Genomic DNA, 19,066 nt, shown 5'->3' with positions numbered 1-19,066 from the left:
TAATAAGTATTTTGTGTGGGGATACTTTGAGACTACGTAAGTATCCCATTCTTCAACAAATTTTTAAGCTTTTAAAAAAACATTTTTGTGGTAAAATACATATAACAAAATTTGCCATACTAACCATTTTTAAGTGTACAACTCAGTGGCATTAAGTACATTCACAATGCAGTGCAACCACTGCCACTATCCATGTCCAGATTATCATCCCCAAAAGAAACTCTGTGCCCATTAAATGATAACTCGCCATTGCCCCCTCTTACTAGCCCCTAGTAACCTCTCTTTAACTTTCTGTCTCCATGAATTTGTGTATTCTAGGTACCTCATATTAGTGGAATCACACAATGTTTGTCCTTTTATGTCTACTTTATCTCACTTTGCATAATGTTTCCATGTTGTAGCATATATCAGAATTTCTTTCCTTTTTATGACTGAATAATATTCCACTGTATGTAAATATCACATTTAGTTTATCCATTCATCTGATCCTGGACACTTGAGTTGTTTCCACATTTTAGGTATTATGAATAATGATGGTATGAACATTGGTGTATAAACATCAGTCTGAAGCTCTCCACAACAAACTTTTACCCTCTATTTTTAGTATCCTTAATATTTCTTGGTTGAATTAATTATTACCATGATTGCCAAATAGTGATTTTTCTAAATCCATTACTGTTTTTACAGGTTAGTTTCTCTTCTTCATCCATCCACCCATCCATCCATCCACCCATCCACCCATCCACCCATCCACCCATCCATCCGTATGAACTCACTGATTCCTATCTTATTCAATATGTTATTATCTGTTACTATTGTTATTTATTTTGTTGCTCAAACTGTGTCAGATTTGGCCAGGGTAAGCCCTTTTGACTTGGCTCCTGTAACCTTTTGACACATCCCTGTCATTTTCTGAGCACTTCTTTGCTTTCTGGCACAAGATGTTCTAGGCTTATCTTGTACTTTCCCTGACCTAGCCCTGAAATTAGTCCTTTTTCCAAGAAGCCTTGATTCTTTTTAACAGAGAAAGGTATTTAGAATATCAGGTATGCTCACTGCTATTAAGATGTCACTGTCCTCCAGGTGCACTCAGTGGACAAAGTTAGTATATTCATACACATATATTCATATATGTATACATACATACACATACACATGTATATGTATATATACATACACAAATCTTAACATTCATTTTTATTTGTGAATTCATACACAAACACACACCCCAAAACCTCACAGTGATGCCTCTAATTCCAATTCAATACCATAGGGTTAATTCTAGTTTTTTTCCTTTCCAAAGTTGTAATTCTGTTCTCCAATAGTGAGAAACCCAGCTTTCATTATCCTTACTTAATCTATTCCCCCTACCTGTAACAAATTTCACTACTGCTCATTGCCACCCTGCACACAGATGCTCTCCTCACCCTGGTTGGGTTCCTATCCCATGCCAGATATGCCTCAGCTACCACTTTACCCACAGTCAGGGTCATTTTCAAAAACTGATATATAATTCACATGCCATAAACTTTATCCCCTTAAAGTGTACAATTCAGTGCCTTTTAATATATTCATAAAGTTATGCAACAATCACCACTCTCTAATTCCAGAATATTTTCACCACTCCAAAAAGAAACCCCATTCAAATTCATTTTTGCCCTGAAATTTAGACCCTAAAATTCCTGATCTCTGGCATTCATTTTAATCTTCTGCTTCCAAACTGTTACATTCTTTCCATACAATTAGATCTTTAGGTTCTCTTTCTATTTAGGCTATTTTTCAGTGGTTATTATAGGAGTTATTCTTTTTCAAATCTTTTCACTAAGGGATGCTGACCAAAGTCAATATGAGGTTATTCCTTGAACTCACTGTCAAGATAAATTTCCAAATAGAGAATTTATAGAAGTCATATGAAAAGAAGCCAGGAACTCAAAATGATCTATTCTAAATGTGATGCAGAAATAATTTACCTAAACTGAATATCTATTTACATTAACTTGATTCACTGTAAACATTTTTTTCAGGTTTTGTTTTACATTGAGATGCATTTAGTCTAACCTTATAACAATCCACAGTAGCACAGATCCTATAGGACATTATAAAAACTTTTTTTGAGTCAGATATATCCTTTTAGCATAGCAAGCATTAGCTATAGTGTCATCTGGTTTGATGCCAAAATATGATAGCTTCTTAATTTTTGAGGCTATTCAGTATCACACTAAACCACTCCAAATAGCAGGAAAGTGAAATTCATATTATTATTCAGTTTAACATTTATCTCAACTTCTCTGCTAAAGTCACAAGCTGGGGGTCAGAAGAAAAGACTGTATGTGTATTTCTGTATACTATTATTGCTTGCTCTCAAGCATTTCATCTGTGGAAAATTGATATAGAACTCTCATTGAATTTATGTCAGAGTAGAAAAACAGGCTCTATTTTCCCTTCCCTACTTCCCCTCCAAAAGGCAACATAAATAGATTTCTCTGCCACAGAAGTAAGAGAATCAGTAGGATTATTTTTACATCACAAATATTTAGATTTATATAGTTTTCCCCCCCAAGAATAATTGAAAGCTTCATACTCCTTGATAAAATAAAAAGGTAACTACTATATTCAAATTCATAAATTACCCTTTCCTCTCCTATACATTAAACTAGTTAAGCTTTTCCAAATTCTTCTTGGCATATATTCCTGATCTCCAGATATTCTGGGGCTCCATTTCACTTTCGTCTAGAAAGTTATCCTGATAATTACCAAATATTTTCTAAGTACATGTTAACACTAGGTACTATGACATCTTGAGCAATTCTTGTAGTACAGGTCAGCTGGTCATAAATCTTTGTTTTAATATGTCCAAAGAAGTCTTTATTTTGCCATTATTATTGAAAGACATTTTTTCAGGTTATAGAATTCCAGTTTGATGTATATCTATATATCCATACCTAGTTTGATATATATATTTTGTGCCAGAACTTTAAAGATTTTGTTCCATTGTCTTCTAGGTTGAATTTTTTTCCAAGGAGAAGTGGGCTGTTACCCTTATCTTTGTTTCTCTATATGTAATTTTGTGTGCTTTTTTCTGACTGATTTTAAGAGTTTTCTCTTTTTATTAATTTTAAGCAGTTTTATAACATTGTGTCTTAGTGTAATCTTCATGCTTCTTGTGCTTGGGATTCACTGAGCTTCTTAGATCTGTGGATTTAGAGTTTTCATGAAATTTACAAAATTTCTGGCCATTTTTTCTTCAAATATATATATTTCTTATATTTATATATAATATATTATAAATTATAAATATATGTTATGCTATATTATGGCATAATATAACATATATAGCATTATATGTATAGTTTGGTTGTGCTCTCTCTCCTCTCCTGTCATCCTTCCGGGACTCTGATTACACATTTATTAGGCTTCTTGAAGTGGTTTCATAATCCACTTTTTCAGTCTTTTTTCCTTAAGTGTTTCACTTTTGATAGTTTCTATTGCTATGTCTTCAAGTTCACTCATCTTTTCTTCTGCACTATCTAATCTGATGTTAACTCTACCCACTGTATTTTTTATTTAAATCTCTAATACTGTAATTTTTATCTCTAGAAGTTCATATTGGGTCATTTTTATGTTTTCACATCTATAACATACTATTTCCTCTATCTTTGTGAATATATGGAGTAAAGTTATAACTGTTTTATTGCTTCTGTCTACTAATTCTATCACCTGGGTAGTTTTGGGGTTGACTTCGATTGATTGATTTTACTCCTCCTTATAGGAAGTGTTTTCCAGCTTCTTTGCATGCCTGGTAATTTTTTTTTTTGTAAGGAAGATTGGCCCTGAGCGAAGATCTGTTGCCAATCTTCCTCTTTTTGCTTGAGGAAGATGGTCCCTGAGCTAACATCTGTGCCAATCTTCCTCTACTTTGTATATGGGACACCGCCACAGCATGGCTTGATGAGTGGTATATGGGTCCACACCCAAGATCTGAACCCAAGAACACTAGGCTGCTGAAGTGGAGCACACGAACTTAACCACTACGCCACAGGGCCAGCCCCGCCTGGTAGTTTTTTGATTGGATGCCAGGCATTATGTATTTTTTTACTTGGGTGCTGCTGGATATTTTTGTAATCTTATAAATATTCTTTATATATATATATATATATATACACACACACACACACAATGTATACATATATATACACACACACATATATATATACATATATATACACACACACATATAAAGTATTTCTAGAACTTATTGCACTTGTTTTTCTGTCTTCCTTCTCATCTTTTAGATCTTTGTTTAATCTTTACATAACCCTGTTAATTTCTTTACAGCACTTACCACGATCTATAATCATCTTATTTACGAGTTCACTTATTTTATTGCCTGTCTGCCCAACTAGAACATAAGCTCAATGAGCAGATGGATCCTGTTTGTCCCTTTCACTGTTTTATCCATAGTATATAGTGTACTACCTGGCATATTATACATAAATAAATCTTTACTGACTGAATAAATAAATTAGCTCTTCTATATACACCAAAAAGCTTTGTGTTTTCCCAAATATAAAGTTTTTTTTTTTTTTGAGGAAGATTGGCCCTGAGCTAACATCTGTTGCCAATCTTCCTCCTTCTTTCCTTTTTTCTCCCCAAAGCCAAAGCAGATAGTTGTATGTCATAGTTGTACCTCCTTCTAGTTGCTGTATGTGGGACACCGCCTCAACATGGCTTGATGAGCGGTGCGTAGGTTGGTGTGCAGGACCCAAACTGGCAAGCCCCGGGCCACCAAAGCTGAGTGCTCAAACTTAATCACTACGCCACTGGGCTGGCCCCATAAACTACTTTTTATTTTTTTTTTTTTTAAAGATTTTATTTATTTATTTTTCCCCCCAAAGCCCCAGTAGATAGTTGTATGTCACAGCTGCACATCCTTCTAGTTGCTGTATGTGGGACGCGGCCTCAGCATGGCCGGAGAAGTGGTGCGTTGGTGCGCGCCCAGGATCTGAACCCGGGCCGCCAGCAGCAGAGCGCACGCACTTAACCGCTAAGCCACGGGGCCGGCCCCATAAACTACTTTTTAAATAAACTTTTATCTTTAATCATAGCACAGAATATGTGTGATGTTGGTGGCAGTACCAAAGGACAACTCCAAGGGGCTCTATAATATCCAACAGTCCTCATCCCCCTACCTCTGCTCACCTAAGGTACTCTAACATGAAATCTCAGGAAAAAGCTGTGTTATACATCAATCTGTTCTCTGTATCTATGAGCTTGGTTTTTTTGTTTTGTTTTTAGATTCCACATATAAGTGAGATCATACGGTATTTGTCTTCTCTGTCTGACTGATTTCACTTATCATAATGCCCTCAAGGTCCATCCACATCCACGTTGCTGCAAATGGCAAAAATGATGTTGTTGCAAATGGCAACAGTTTCTGATTAAAATGCTAAATGTTATTCTGAAGATATCTATAATAAAATTTAGAAGTCCCTGACCTCTTTAGATTTCACAACACATTACTACACTACACACAAATGGCAGGCAAGAAGCTATATGGGAAAATGAAGGAGTGGTAAATCAAGAAAACAAGGGAAGTATGGTGAGAAAGAGAGAGATGATTTGAAGGAAATGAAAAAGGCCTTTCTTGTGCTATATTATCATATCATATATCATATTATAACTGCATGCATTATTCACAAAAGTCCAAATGTTACTCAATTAAGAAAGAGAGTAGAGGAAAACAAACCAAACTCTTCCTTTTTCTTCTAAGCTCTTATACTCATGTCACTATTATTCTTACTGTATCACTCTATTCTCTTCCTTGCTTTTCTTCAATGGTCTTGATAGAGGTTGAAAAGAAACTAATTTAATTTATTATCTTTAAGACGTCCACAAGTTCATATACTTTATATACACTGAAGTATTTATGGGAGAAATGATATAATGACTGGTTTTTGCTGAAATTACTCCAGAAAAAAATGGGGAAGATACAGCTAAAACAAAGTTCTCAAAATTATTGAAGCTAGGAAATGAGTACATAGTAGTTCATTATTCTATTTTCTACTTCTATGAATATTTGGAATTAGGGGAAAAAAAAACTATGCAAGGATGTTTCTTTTGAATAACTCGAGGGTTCTCTACTGGGGATAATTTTGCCCCCAGCGAACATTTGGCAAAGACTGGAGATATTTCTGGTTGTCATAACTAGGGGGAGAGGTGTTGCTTTCTGGCACCTAGTAGGTAGAGGCCAGAAATTCTGCTAAACATCCTATAACACACAAGAGAGCTCCCCATAATAAAGGATTATCTAACCCCCAAAGTCAATAGTATTGAGGTTGAGAAACCCTGAAACAGCTAGGATGATCTTATCCTTTAAAATCTGTCAAAGTGGATGAACTCTCAACACACAGTCAGTAGGCAAACAAGTGTCCAACCCGTTATTTCTGAGTATTCTCAGAGTTACTTCAATTTCCGGCTTACAATGAATTTTTAGTCTTTGGGCTGTTTCCTTCCTGAGTATGAGGTCTGTTTTCTGCACTACCAGATTCTGATATAATCTTTTCAGTCTTCAATAGACCTTAGTCTTATGTTGGTGAATGGACAGGACTTTATTGGGGTTACACTGTGGGTGTAAAGGGTGGGAGATTATATCAAGGCACAGAACAACTTAAATAAAACTACAAATATGATATATCTCATATTTTTCACAGATTATCTTTTATTAATTATAATAACAGCAGGCACATATGGGCATTAACTGTATGCCAAGTACTGTTTCTAAGTATTTTACATAAATTAACTCATTTAATTATAACAACTGCCCTGCGAGGTAGGCACTCTTATCCTCATTTTATGAATAAAGAAAGTGAAGTGCAGAAGTGATAAGTAACTTACCCAAATTCATGTGGCTAGTAAGTGGCTAAGCCAGCCGATCTGGATCTAAAACTCAAGCTCTAAACCCTGAAGTCATACTGTCATCCCCAATTCCATTCTCTCACCATGTTGCTGGGCATTGCTTCCTACCTCCCCTCTGCCCAGGGTATTTGCTCAAAACTCTCAAAATTCCTCTTAATTTCTCATCCTAAATATTTTACCTAACTTTTTGTCTCATCCATGACCAGCCTGGTGATGTGAAGAGGGTGTCATCTTCATAACCAAACATGCTCAATTTAGCTATGTCCCTAAACAAAGATAGTACTTTCCTTGAGAGGAATTCTACTGTGACTTCTTTAATAATGATGAATGGAGTATGATAAACACAAAAAGATGGCTGGTAGGTTGTTGGAAAATAGTCACTATGAGACTATTATACACAAAATAAATTATACAGCATTCATACATTACTCTGATTAAAACTATTTAAATTTATAGCTCTTGGTTTCATTTTGGCTACTTGGGAGCAGTGTATTTATGTATTAGTCTTTGCCCCCAGACTAATGAATGAGCAATATAGCACCATAAAAACTAAAGGATTCTAAACTTTACATGAAAATGGAAAGGTCCAAGAACAGTAAACAAAAAGAGGAATGACTTCTATTAATATCAAGGTTTAATACGATGCTAAAGTAATTAAGACAGGGTATGGTTGACATAAGCATGGATAAAAAGACTAATGGAACAGAATAAAGAATCCAGAAGCATATCTATACATATATAACCACTTTATTTAGGACAAAGGTGCCACTGCAATATTTTAGTAACAGGATGGTAGTTTCAAATTGGTGATGGATCAATATGATATGGATAAAAATGAATCCTGTCCCTACTTCACACCACACACAAAAATCAATTCCAGATGGATGATAGACCCAAATGTGAAAGGTAAAACAATAAAGTTTCTGGAAGATAACCTAATAGAATATCTTCATGACCTAGGACTAAGCAAAGATTTCTTCAACAGGACACAAAAGGGACTAACCACAAAAGAAAAGATTGGTAAAGTGAAGTTTATTAATAAGAAAAACTTCTGTTCACCAAGAACATCATTAAGAGGGTAAAAAGGCAAGCCATAGAGTGCGGAAAGATATCTGTAATTCATATATCTAACAAAGGCCTTGTATCTAGACTATATCAAGAACCCCCACAAATAAGAAAAATAAAGACAATCCAATTAAAAGACGGACAAAAAAAATCTATACAAGAATTTACAAAAGACGATATTCAATTGACCAATAAGCATATGAAAAGCTAGGAAATGCAAATCAAAACCACAATGAGATACCCTACATACGTGCAGTGCAGAATAGCACACAAAACAAACAAACAAACAAAACACCTGACAATATGAGGTAAAGGAACATGTCAACACTGCTGTACTGGTGGAAATGTAAATTGGAAGCATCAAATTTGGAAAAATTTTTGGGGCCAGCCCAGCAGCATAGTGGTTAAGTTCGTGTGCTCTGCTTCAGCAGCCCAGCGTTTGTTTGCTGGTTTGGATCCCAGGCATGCACTTACGCACTGCTCATCAAGCCATGCTGCGGCAGTGCCCCATATGTAAAGTAGAGGAAGACTAGCATGGATGTTAGCTCAGTGACAGTCTTTCTCAAGCAAAAAGAGTAGGATTGGCAACAGATGTTAGCTCAGGGCCAATCTTCCTCATGGAAAAAAAAAAAGGAAAATTGGAAAAATTTTTAAGCTGAACATACTGAAACCCTATGACTCAGCAAGCCCACTATTAGGTATATATCAAAAGAAAAAATACGCATAGGTGCATCAAAATATTTGCAACAAACATTCATAGGAAAACAGTTCATAACAACCAAAATTGACACTGTCCATCAACAGCAGACATACAATGAAATATGACAATAATAAAAGAGAATCTCACAAACATATGTTGGACAAAAGAAGAGAGACTCAAAAGAGTACATACTAAATGATTTCATTTATATAAAGTTTGAAAATTGGTAAAAGAAATAAATAATTGATAATGGCAGTCAGAATAGTGGTTATGCTTGTAGGGAGTGGATAGTGTTGCAGAGGAAGCATGAGCAAGGCTTCTGAAGTGCTGGTAATGTTCTATATGTAGATTTAGATAGTGGTTATATGGGTGTGTTCAATTGATAAAATTTCATAGACCTGCATAATCATGATTTGTGTACCTTTCTGTATTTATATTTTAATTTTAAAAAACTACAGTAAACATATTAAAGACACAGGACACTGGGTTTGAGAATGAAACAATATTCACAATACCTGTTTTTCTTTTTCCCTCCAAGAAAGAAGTCTAGAATTATGAAAAAAGAAACAGTGCTATACGTATTTAAAAATTTCGTATAAAATTAAAAATTATTTGACCACTCTTGTAACAGTTAACAATTTGAAGTGGATCAATGGCATAAAGATAGAGAGAAACCAATGTATACAAGAAATATTTTATAAGTTAAAGGAAGTGCTAGAGAGCACAGAGAAAGAAACAAAATTGTCTTGGAAAGGTAGAGGGAGGAAAAAGAGGGAAGAGGCTCTTGGAGGAGGCCATACTAAAAATTCTTGTAAGAGTTGAGTTTTTTTTGTTTTTTGTTTTGTTTTATTTTGTTTTTGTGAGGAAGATTAGCCCTGCGCTAACATCCATGCTAATCCTCCTCTTTTTGCTGAGGAAGACCGGCTCTGAGCTAACATCTATTGCCAATCCTCCTCCTTTTTTTTCCCCCAAAGCCCCAGTAGGTAATTGTATGTCATAGTTGCATGTCCTGCTAGTTGCTGTATGTGGGACACGGCCTCAGCATGGCCGGAGAAGTGGTGCGTCGGTGTGTGCCCAGGATCCGAAACTGGGCCGCCAGTAGTGGAGTGTGCGCACTTAACCGCTAAGCCACGGGGCCGGCCCTAAGGGTTGAGTTTGATTTTTCAACAGTAGAGTTAGGGAAAAAGAGCAGAGGGAACAATTTTTAGATTCAAAGTCTGTATGACTTACCAGTTCAACAGAAATACAGAACTCTAAGATAAAAACTGATTAAACGTAGCATATTTAAGGTTGTTTTAAAAAAGTGTTTTAAGTTTGTTTCTGGAATAATAATATTGATAGTAGTGCCAGTAGTAATAACAATAACTAACACTCATTGAGACATTACTATCTGGTACCTTTTTAAGTGCTTTACATGTATTAAATCACTGAATTTTCACAACATTCCTAATCTTATAGATAGTAAAAGTGAGGCACACAAAGATTAAGTTCTTGCTTGTCCACAGTTATACAGTTAGGTAAGTGACAGAATCAATACTGAAGTCCAGGCTGTCTGGCTCCTGAGCCTGTGTTTTTTAACCACTTCATTATTTTGCGAGGAATATGTGATTATTGAGTACAAACTGTTTATATGGTTATTTTATTTATTTTTATCTTTAACAGTATCCAGCAGAATTATCTGATAGACAATATAGGAAAGCATTCACTAATTCAATAAATATTTACTGGGCCGGCGCCATGGCTTAGCGGTTAAGTGCGTGCGCTCCGATGCTGGCGGCCCGGGTTTGATCCCGGGCGCGCACCAACGCACCGCTTCTCTGGCCATGCTGAGGCCGCGTCCCACATACAGCAACTAGAAGGATGTGCAGCTATGATGTACAACTATCTACTGGGGCTTTGGGGGAAAAAAAAAAAATATTTACTGAGTACTGTGTGTCCAGCACTGTGTTAGGTGTTAGATACACATTTATGAACAATGGGCATAGTCCCTATCCTTAAGGAGCTTATAGTCTAATGGGGGAAAATAGAAAATAAATTAATTAATTAAATCATAGTAAATTAAACTCTGTGAGAAATATAATGCAGGTAAGAAATAGGATGTTGTAAAAAAGCAAGTGCTGAATATTTCAGAACATTTTGGTCTTTATTTTTCTTGATGACATCAATTCTCCTTTCAGAGATGGTTTACGCTTTACAACATTTGCAAAAGTGTCTTCTACTTACTTAAAGTAGCCAAACTGCAGAGGGATTAAACAATGATTAAAACTGTGCCAGGAAATGAATGTCTAATAGCTAATGTATCCAAATCCCTAATCTGTATTCCTAACATGGCAGGCTACACATAGTCTAGTTCCATAAACTCTCTTAATTCCCCGCATTCTCTTAGCATTTTCACATCGGGCTGTTTACATTTTCCTTTATGACCTGTTAATTATAAACTGCTTGTTCTCATCTATTTCAAGACTCAGAAATTTGTACCACATTTAATCAAATAAAGAAACCCATGTTTTCTCTCTAACAGAGTCACAAAACGTATGATTAGCTTGGCCCAATTGCCAAAGGAAGCCTGGTTATATTTTCATTTCTTAGTTCTTAAATGATTACCTAAAATTTTCCTTTTCTGATGAATATTGGAAAATGGTTCACTGCTAAAAGCAGGGGCTTCTAATTGTCACAGTAAGTGCTGAAGCCTGCAGGGGAGCTCTTCCACATCCTCCAAAAACTGAGCTCCCGAATGTGAGAATCACTGCCCACCAGCGATGAAGAATCAAAGCAACCACCAATATCTCCACTCACGGAGTGGCTGGCTTGAAAGCATTCCCCTACACTTCTTACTTAGTTCACTTGGGCATACTTGAAGAAGAGAGGGAGGAAACAGATGAAACAACTGTTGAAACTGGGGGATGGATACGTGGAAGTTTCTTTGGGTATGTTTAAAACTTTACATAAAAGGTTTTTCTTGGCTTGGCCACGTGACTTTATTTGGACCTTGGAATGGTATGAGCTGAGGCTTGAAATGTGCCTGTGCAGTTGGGCTTCTGTTCTTGTGCCCTAGTGATCCACCAGGAGAAGAGCTTCTCTCCGGCTGATGCCCCTCCAGCCTGGGCTCTAGAATAAACACACACAGACCTGAGCACAACTTGAACTCTAAAGCTGTTCAGCCAATGTGCAGCCTGAAACACAGCCATTCCAACCAATACTTGCAAATCCATGAGTAAGAAAAAAATTGCTTATTTTTGGTTGCAATAAGTTTTAGGGTGATTTGTTACACAGCATTATTGTGAGCATTTAATTTTTAGATATTTAATTTTACTAAAATACAACCATAACTTAATTAGCAGACCACAATGAATCCCTGGTGATTTTTCCTACCATGTATTATTTTCTGTTCAATATAACCACTCTTTTACTCACCTTCATACCTGCTCACTTCTAGTTGCCATCTTACTCCAGATTCTATTCTATTTCTTATTCATCTATTGATCTTCTCTTTTTAAAGATATAATTTACATACATAAATTATACTCCTATAAGAATACAATTTAATAAATTTTGACAGATATATACATCTGTGAAACTTCCACCAAAATCAAGGTACAGAACATTTCTATCATCCCCAGAAGCTTCCTTGTGTCCCTTTGAAGTCAAACCCTCTCTCAACCCCTAGCCATAGGCAACCACTGATCTGTTTTCTGCTATCTTAGATTAGTTTATATGTTCTATAATTTTATACAAATAGAAATAAACAGTATATATTCTTTTTTTGTTTGGCTTCTTTCATTCAGCATAATGTTTTTGAAATCCATCCATGTTGCTGAGTGTTTCAACTGTTTGTTCCTTTTTATAGCTGAGTAATAGTCCTTTGTACGGATATATCACATTTTATTATTTGTTTCCTGCTGATGGACACTGGATTGTTTCCAGTTTTTGGCTATTACATATAAAGGTGATATGTAATAGTTTTTGTGTGGATATATACTTTAATTTCTCCTGGACAAATACATAGGTGTGTAATGGCTGGGTTATAAAGTTTAAAAATTTTAAACTTTATAAGAAATTGCCAGTTTCTAAAGAGATTGTTCAGTTTACACTTTCACAAGCAGTGTATAAGAGTTCTAGTATCCTCACCAACACTTGGTATTAAGAGCTGTTTTGATTTTTGGCCATACTAATGGGTCCACAGCAGTATCTCATGGTTTTCATTTGCATTTCTCTGATGACTAATGATGCTGAGCATCTTTTCATGTGTTTATTGGCCATTTTTATATCTTCTTTTGTGAATGTCTCTTCACATCTTTTGTACATTCAAAAAATTAGGTTCTCTTCTTGTTAATTAGTTGTAAGAGTTCTTCTTCTTTTTTTTTTGTGAGGAAGATCAGCCCTGAGCTAACATCCATGCTAATCCTCCTGTTTTTGCTGAGGAAGACTGGCCTTGAGCTAATATTTGTGCTCATCTTCCTCCACTTTATGTGGGATGCCACCACAGCATGGCCTGACAAGTGGTGCGTCGGTGTGCGCCCGGGATCTGTACCTGGGCCACCAGCAGCAGAGCGCATGCACTTAACTGCTACACCATGGGGCCAGCCCCTGTAAGAGTTCTTTATTTTGGATATCTGTCAGATATATGTATGCTAATATTTTCTCCTATTCTATGGCTTGGCTTTCGCTTTTCTTAACAGTGTTTTTTTGAAGAGCAGATGTTTTTACTTTAGATAAATAAAGTTCAACTTAAAATTTTTTTTTTTATAGCTTATACATCTTATGTCCTAGCCAAGAAATCTTTGCCTACCCCTAAGTTGCAAAGATTTGCTCCTAGCTCTTACATTTAGGCCTACAATACACTTTAACTTTTGCGCATGGTATGAGGTAAGGGTTGATGTTCATTTCCTCACTGAATTTCCCTGACACCTTTACTGAAGAATAATGGAAGTCCTTTAACTTTGTTATTCTTTGAAAAATTGCTTATGCCATTCTAGGTCATTTGCATTCCATACAAATTTAGAATCATGTAAATTTCTAATTTAGAATCATGTAAATCTTGTAAATTTCTAAAAACACTTTTTTCTTGGGTTTGCCTTGAAGTAATTTTGGGGAAATTACTATTTTGACAATACTGAGTCTTCTAATCTATAACTATATCTCCATTTATTTGTATCTTTAATTTGTCTCAGCAATGTTTTATTTATAATTTTTAGTGTACATGTTTTGTTAAATTTATCCCTAAATATTTCATGATTTTGCATGCTACTGCAAATGAAATTTGAATGAATTGCTTTCAGATTTAACTTTCCAATCGTTCTTTGCTAGAATATAGAAATACTACTGATTTTTATATAACGACCTCATGTCCTCCTTTTCCAAACTTACATGAACACATTTATATAAATGTAATTGGAAAAGTATGTTGCAAGTATTGGTTTGTGTTTGTGTATTGCTCTGCTAATATATAAACATATTTATATAATATAAAGGTAGTTCGAGCTGGGGAGGGGAATCTCCACATTCACTGTGGAATACTGACATATCAAGGTAGGTTATTAGCAGCTTACTTTACACCAGATTTGGGAGAAACAATGATGAGACACTCAGGAATTAACTATGTCTGGCATTAGGATGCTTAAATAAGAAAGGGAGATGGACAAAGACTACCTTCTGAATTCCTCAGGCATGTCCCTAAATATATACAGAAACCTTCTTTAGTGTTCCTAGGGGCAACAATTTGGCATGGGACACTGAGATGCCACTTAGAATGTTTTCGAACTTAACTCCAGGACTCTGGTTCTGAGTTCTTCCAGCTTGGGATAAAAACAGGGGGAGTGGAGGTAGTGTAAGGTTGTAAGAAAATGAGGCTAACAAAAGAGCTGTAACACTAGGGGTACTGTAAAGAACCGAAAGGGCAAGTTAATTCTAACTTAGAAGTTTGAGAAGAGCTGTTATACCGGTATACTAGAAAAGGGATTTTCCTCACCCAGCATAGCTTTAGTGCCATGAGATGACTAAGTCGACATCAATTAATGTGGAAAGTGATACATCACCAAGACATTAATAATGCCAAAGTCGTGTCCAGATCTGCCCTTGTCCCTGGGAGTGACAGCATGGCAGCTGTCATGAAGGCCACAAAGTACAGACGAGAGAGAATGGTACAAGTGACTGTAGAGGAGGATGCTAAGGTAAAGGTGTAACCCACCCAGGGCAGGTAAAGAAATAACTTGCAGAGTGAGATTATAGCAACTATGTTGTTCCAGGTGAAATACTGTTCTTATCGTTTTTGTGACCACAGGTGCTATGCTATTGTTCTCAGGAAGTGTAAGGAATCCAGTTCCAACACTCTTTCTTTTCTGTGCATAAGTCTGAGTCTTATGCACAGGTTTGCTTATGCAAACCAAAAAAGCATTTCTTTAGTGTGTGTTTTTGTTTATGTTCAAGCATGGAAGTCATATATGTTCTATGTTAGAATACTATAACTATATGAAAAAAGGTATGGAAATAAATGAAAACCACCCAAATAAGAACAAGCAAAGGCTATTTATTCAGAGCTTGATACAGCAAGGGAGTCAGCCACCATCACTTGCACTTGGCAGAGACTCAAAGGCAGATAGAGGAGTGGGAAAGCTTTATAGTGGAAAAAAAAGGGAAAGGTTTCAGGTATATCCTGACTGGAGGCACTTGGCATGGAGAAGTTGAAGCAGGCTAACTGGAAGCAGGGGCATCCTATGTGATTGGTTAGGTGTGCATACTTAGCTTTCTCCGGTTGGTCCTAAAAGTGAGGGCAAAAACCAGGGAAGCTGTCAGTTAATAATCTAGCGCCAGTCATTTTGTTCCGAGTGTTACAGGAGTTATTGTTGCCTTCCTGGACTGGTTGCTAAATATAGTAATCTCACTTCCTACAAGTCTGACTTGTACTTGGCTCCTGGGCTAGTTGCTGCAGATTGGGGTCAGAGTTCTATTTTTATATATGGTCTGGCCATTGTATATATATTCAGATTCTCAAAGGATAGTGTTAGGTTTGTTCAAGTACTTCTTTTCCCTGATCATTGAAGATAAATGTGTCACATCTGGCTAGCAGATAATATTTTCCTGAAATCCTCATTCTCGATTTTATACTCATTGATTATGTTCTCTAATTACATTTATTACAATTCACTCATAGCTGATTGATCTCAGTTGGCTGCCATGGCAGAATTCTGATCCAGTGAAGCTTTATGCCCCTTCCCATATGCTAGTCACATTGGCCTTGTATATAGGCTTCCTTCCATAGGAGAAAGTTTAGCAAGAATTTAAAAGAAATAAGATACAACAAATCAAAAACCACTGAAAGAAATACCGCTTCCCCTTTCTTGATATCATAGTAAAATTGTTATAAACACAGATTATGAAATCATGCTTCCAGCTGTTCAAGCTTATGAGCCCCTTTGCAGTAAATCAGAAAGTCATAAAACATATTCTTAGTAGAGAGAAAACTATGTCATTTACATATATTTATAACATACTAAATTTTTTCATTTTGCCTTCCTCTGACTTTTTGGGTTCATTTCACTCATTCAACACACATGGAATGAACATCTACTATGTATTAGTCACTACACTGAGCACTGTGGATACAGTGGTAAGCATAAGGGAGAAAATGTATTAAATTGTCCAGATGGGTGTTTTTGATAATTTTAGCATTTATTTTTTTTCTTGTTTGGATATTTGAGAAGAAATGATTGAGGGATAAATGTTATTCAAAAGCTTTCATTAGAAAAACGCTGTAATGATTCAACTATAGTTTAATTCTTTCTTTCTTCTCTCTAGGGCAAATAGCATATCATCCATGTCTTTATTTATTTATTTATTTATTTTTTTATTCCTGGAATGTTTATTACAGTAACATTGGTTTATAACATTGTATAAGTTTCAGGTGTACATCATTATACTTCTATTTCTGCATAGATTATCATCCATGTCTTTATAAAAAATGTTACTTGGTTAGTGACCAGATAAGGCATTTGCTGTACTAGAGAATTCATTGTATAAAATAAATTTTAACTAAGAAAATAAGCATCATTGCTCTGATGAGGTACCAGAAAATAGCATCCATATTTTATGCCCTTTACTGTAATGGAAGTTTTACTTGTACACAAATGAATTCTAACCAGCGTTCTCTCACTTTAAGACTTACAAATAAAAAAATTATTTATATAAAACAAATAATACCGTTAGATTTTAAGGGTAGCCTTCTGTTCTATAGTACCAAAGATGATTTACATGGATTAATAGAAGACTAAGTCTTTAATAATCGAAGAGTAAGTCTTTAATATTAGAAGAGTAAGTTGAGGCATTTTGTGGTAAATACAAAAATATATTATGTGGCTTTTGATACTCAATGTTTTAATAAAACATTAACCAGCAGATAAGAACATTTCTCTTAAAATTGGTTTGCAACAGAGCCTAGCAATAGAAAGCCAAACTGCAGTAAGCTTGTGTCTCATGATCCTCTTCAAACATTAAAAGAAATTCTCCAATCATTTTGCAAGATGACTCCCACTCTCTATTCAAATTTTTCTTCTGGAAGCAATATAAACATCAGTTTTGGCTACACACAATTATAATTTAACTACTATGGCTACTGTAGAAGGTGAGAAAGCAGAAAACATAATAATGCTGAACTTACCTCAATGATCTATGAAATACATTTGGGATTTGTAGCTGGATGAAGCAGACATTTTCCTCCCCAATCTAATGGTAACAGGTCAAATAACGCCATATGGAGATCAGAGCAGAAAAGCAAGTTTTTCAACAATTCAGTGTCATGTGTAATATAACCACAAGGGGCAAAACTTGTCAAAATTTTTACATAAAATACTAATTTCTTTGAGATTTAGTTTCTAATCCCAAATAGGAAACAATTTGCTCAAAGAGATGGACCATGAACCAACTCCAAAAGCCTGTTTGAAAAGGGAACTTTTTATATTTCAAGTAATCAATTGGCTAATAACACCATTTCAATTTCTTATTAAATAGCTCCCAGAATTTAAGGGGACTGGTTTGTCCAAAAGGTAGTGTTCTAAGACTGTTTTAGTGTACAGTCTGTTACCCTCTAGCTTCATGGGGAACACAGAATGGAAAAATAAAGATGCTCCTTTTATATACTTTAGAATGTGTATGCAATCTAAAAATATAAATGCTATAATTTTTCCCCCAATTAGGTCCCCCTGATGGTGGCAGGGACCTATCAATAATTGGAGACCTTCCAGCTGATGACAACCAATAAAAACTGGACAAAATATATTTTAAAAATCTTTTAAAGACCTAACAAGATGATGACAAATCAAGACAAGAACAGGCAGAAGATGGAAATCCAGAATGGAGATCTTGCGTAGCACAGAGGGCTGCTTTAGCACTGGGGGCATTTGTTAATGGGGAAATGATTGAGAAGCTGAGCTGTGCTTTTGGCTGTCTCATAAGGTCAGGGGAACAAAACTGGAGTCTAGCATCCACCAAGAGTGGGAACTCTAGTAAAATACTCCGCACTTTGGGCTTGAAACCTTTAAGAGCTACACCCTAGGAATAAAGATGAACCAGAAGTAAACTAGGTCTTGCAGTTCTGATTTGTGTCAACTCATTAGCCTGGAAAACCATGGACTTCAAACCATGAACTTGGATTGAATTGGTCCCAAGTGGCAAAAGCAAATGAAAATCCTCTCTAGAGAAAAAAAAAAAAATCATCATCCTACCTTCAGATTATTTCTACAAATCTTTTCAAATATTAAATACAGCACAAAAAATAATTAGGGGTATGAAAAGACAAGAGAATTAGCAGAAATAGTAGGCAAAAGAAAAGTGGTAAAGGTGATGGGGTTAGAGTACTGTAGTTAATCTCTTAAGATAATTCTTAATATTGTTAAATGTGGTAGAAAAGAGCTAGAGACTACGGGAAGATGAGTGGTGGAGATGGAGGAAGGAGACAGCGGAGGAAGAGTTACAAAACTAAGAGTCATTTGATGATTACAGTGTTGAAGATGGTGAGTATTTCCCTAAAATCACTTAGAGGTGATTGGCTGAGGAAATTCTCCCTTAGTTCTTTGCTTTTCAAAGTAACTTCACATTTCAATTGTTCAGTCATGCATAATACTTCCTCCTGGGGTAGCTAAACCACAGTAGCTAACAACAAATGATATTCTAAACAATAGCATATGTAAGCTAATGGAGGATCTAAACCAGGAACTCTTGATCTGAGGTCCTCTGATACAGGCTCTTTTGGAAGTCTGTGAATCCCTTGAAATTGTATGTTTTAATAGGGAGAAAGTAAGGGAAATGTTCATTCTTCCATCTTCCAGTTCTTCTTTGCCACCCCTTAAAAAAATTAACGACTCCCGGTTACCCATAGCAGGAATTGCAAACTCA

General features: G+C 35.8%; 1 protein-coding gene across 8 annotated transcripts in view; it reads right to left on the bottom strand.

Annotated features, from left to right (window-relative positions):
- The window catches only part of TANC2 (tetratricopeptide repeat, ankyrin repeat and coiled-coil containing 2), a 402,214-nt gene that overhangs the window by 166,772 nt on the left and 216,376 nt on the right, over positions 1-19,066 (bottom strand). For 2 of the 8 annotated variants that reach the window (XM_087441374.1, XM_087441375.1), the window contains exon 2: positions 17,334-17,398. The exons of the other annotated variants lie outside the window; for them this stretch is intronic. The gene's annotated coding sequence lies outside the window, so the exon portion shown is untranslated. The remainder of the gene's footprint in view (positions 1-17,333; positions 17,399-19,066) is intronic. 8 annotated transcript variants of the gene reach the window in all.

This window comes from Ceratotherium simum, chromosome 16, assembly GCF_057802395.1.
Source record: "Ceratotherium simum simum isolate JZ-2026a chromosome 16, ASM5780239v1, whole genome shotgun sequence".
NCBI lineage: Eukaryota > Metazoa > Chordata > Mammalia > Perissodactyla > Rhinocerotidae > Ceratotherium > Ceratotherium simum.
This window is presented reverse-complemented; position numbering and strand designations above follow the sequence as displayed.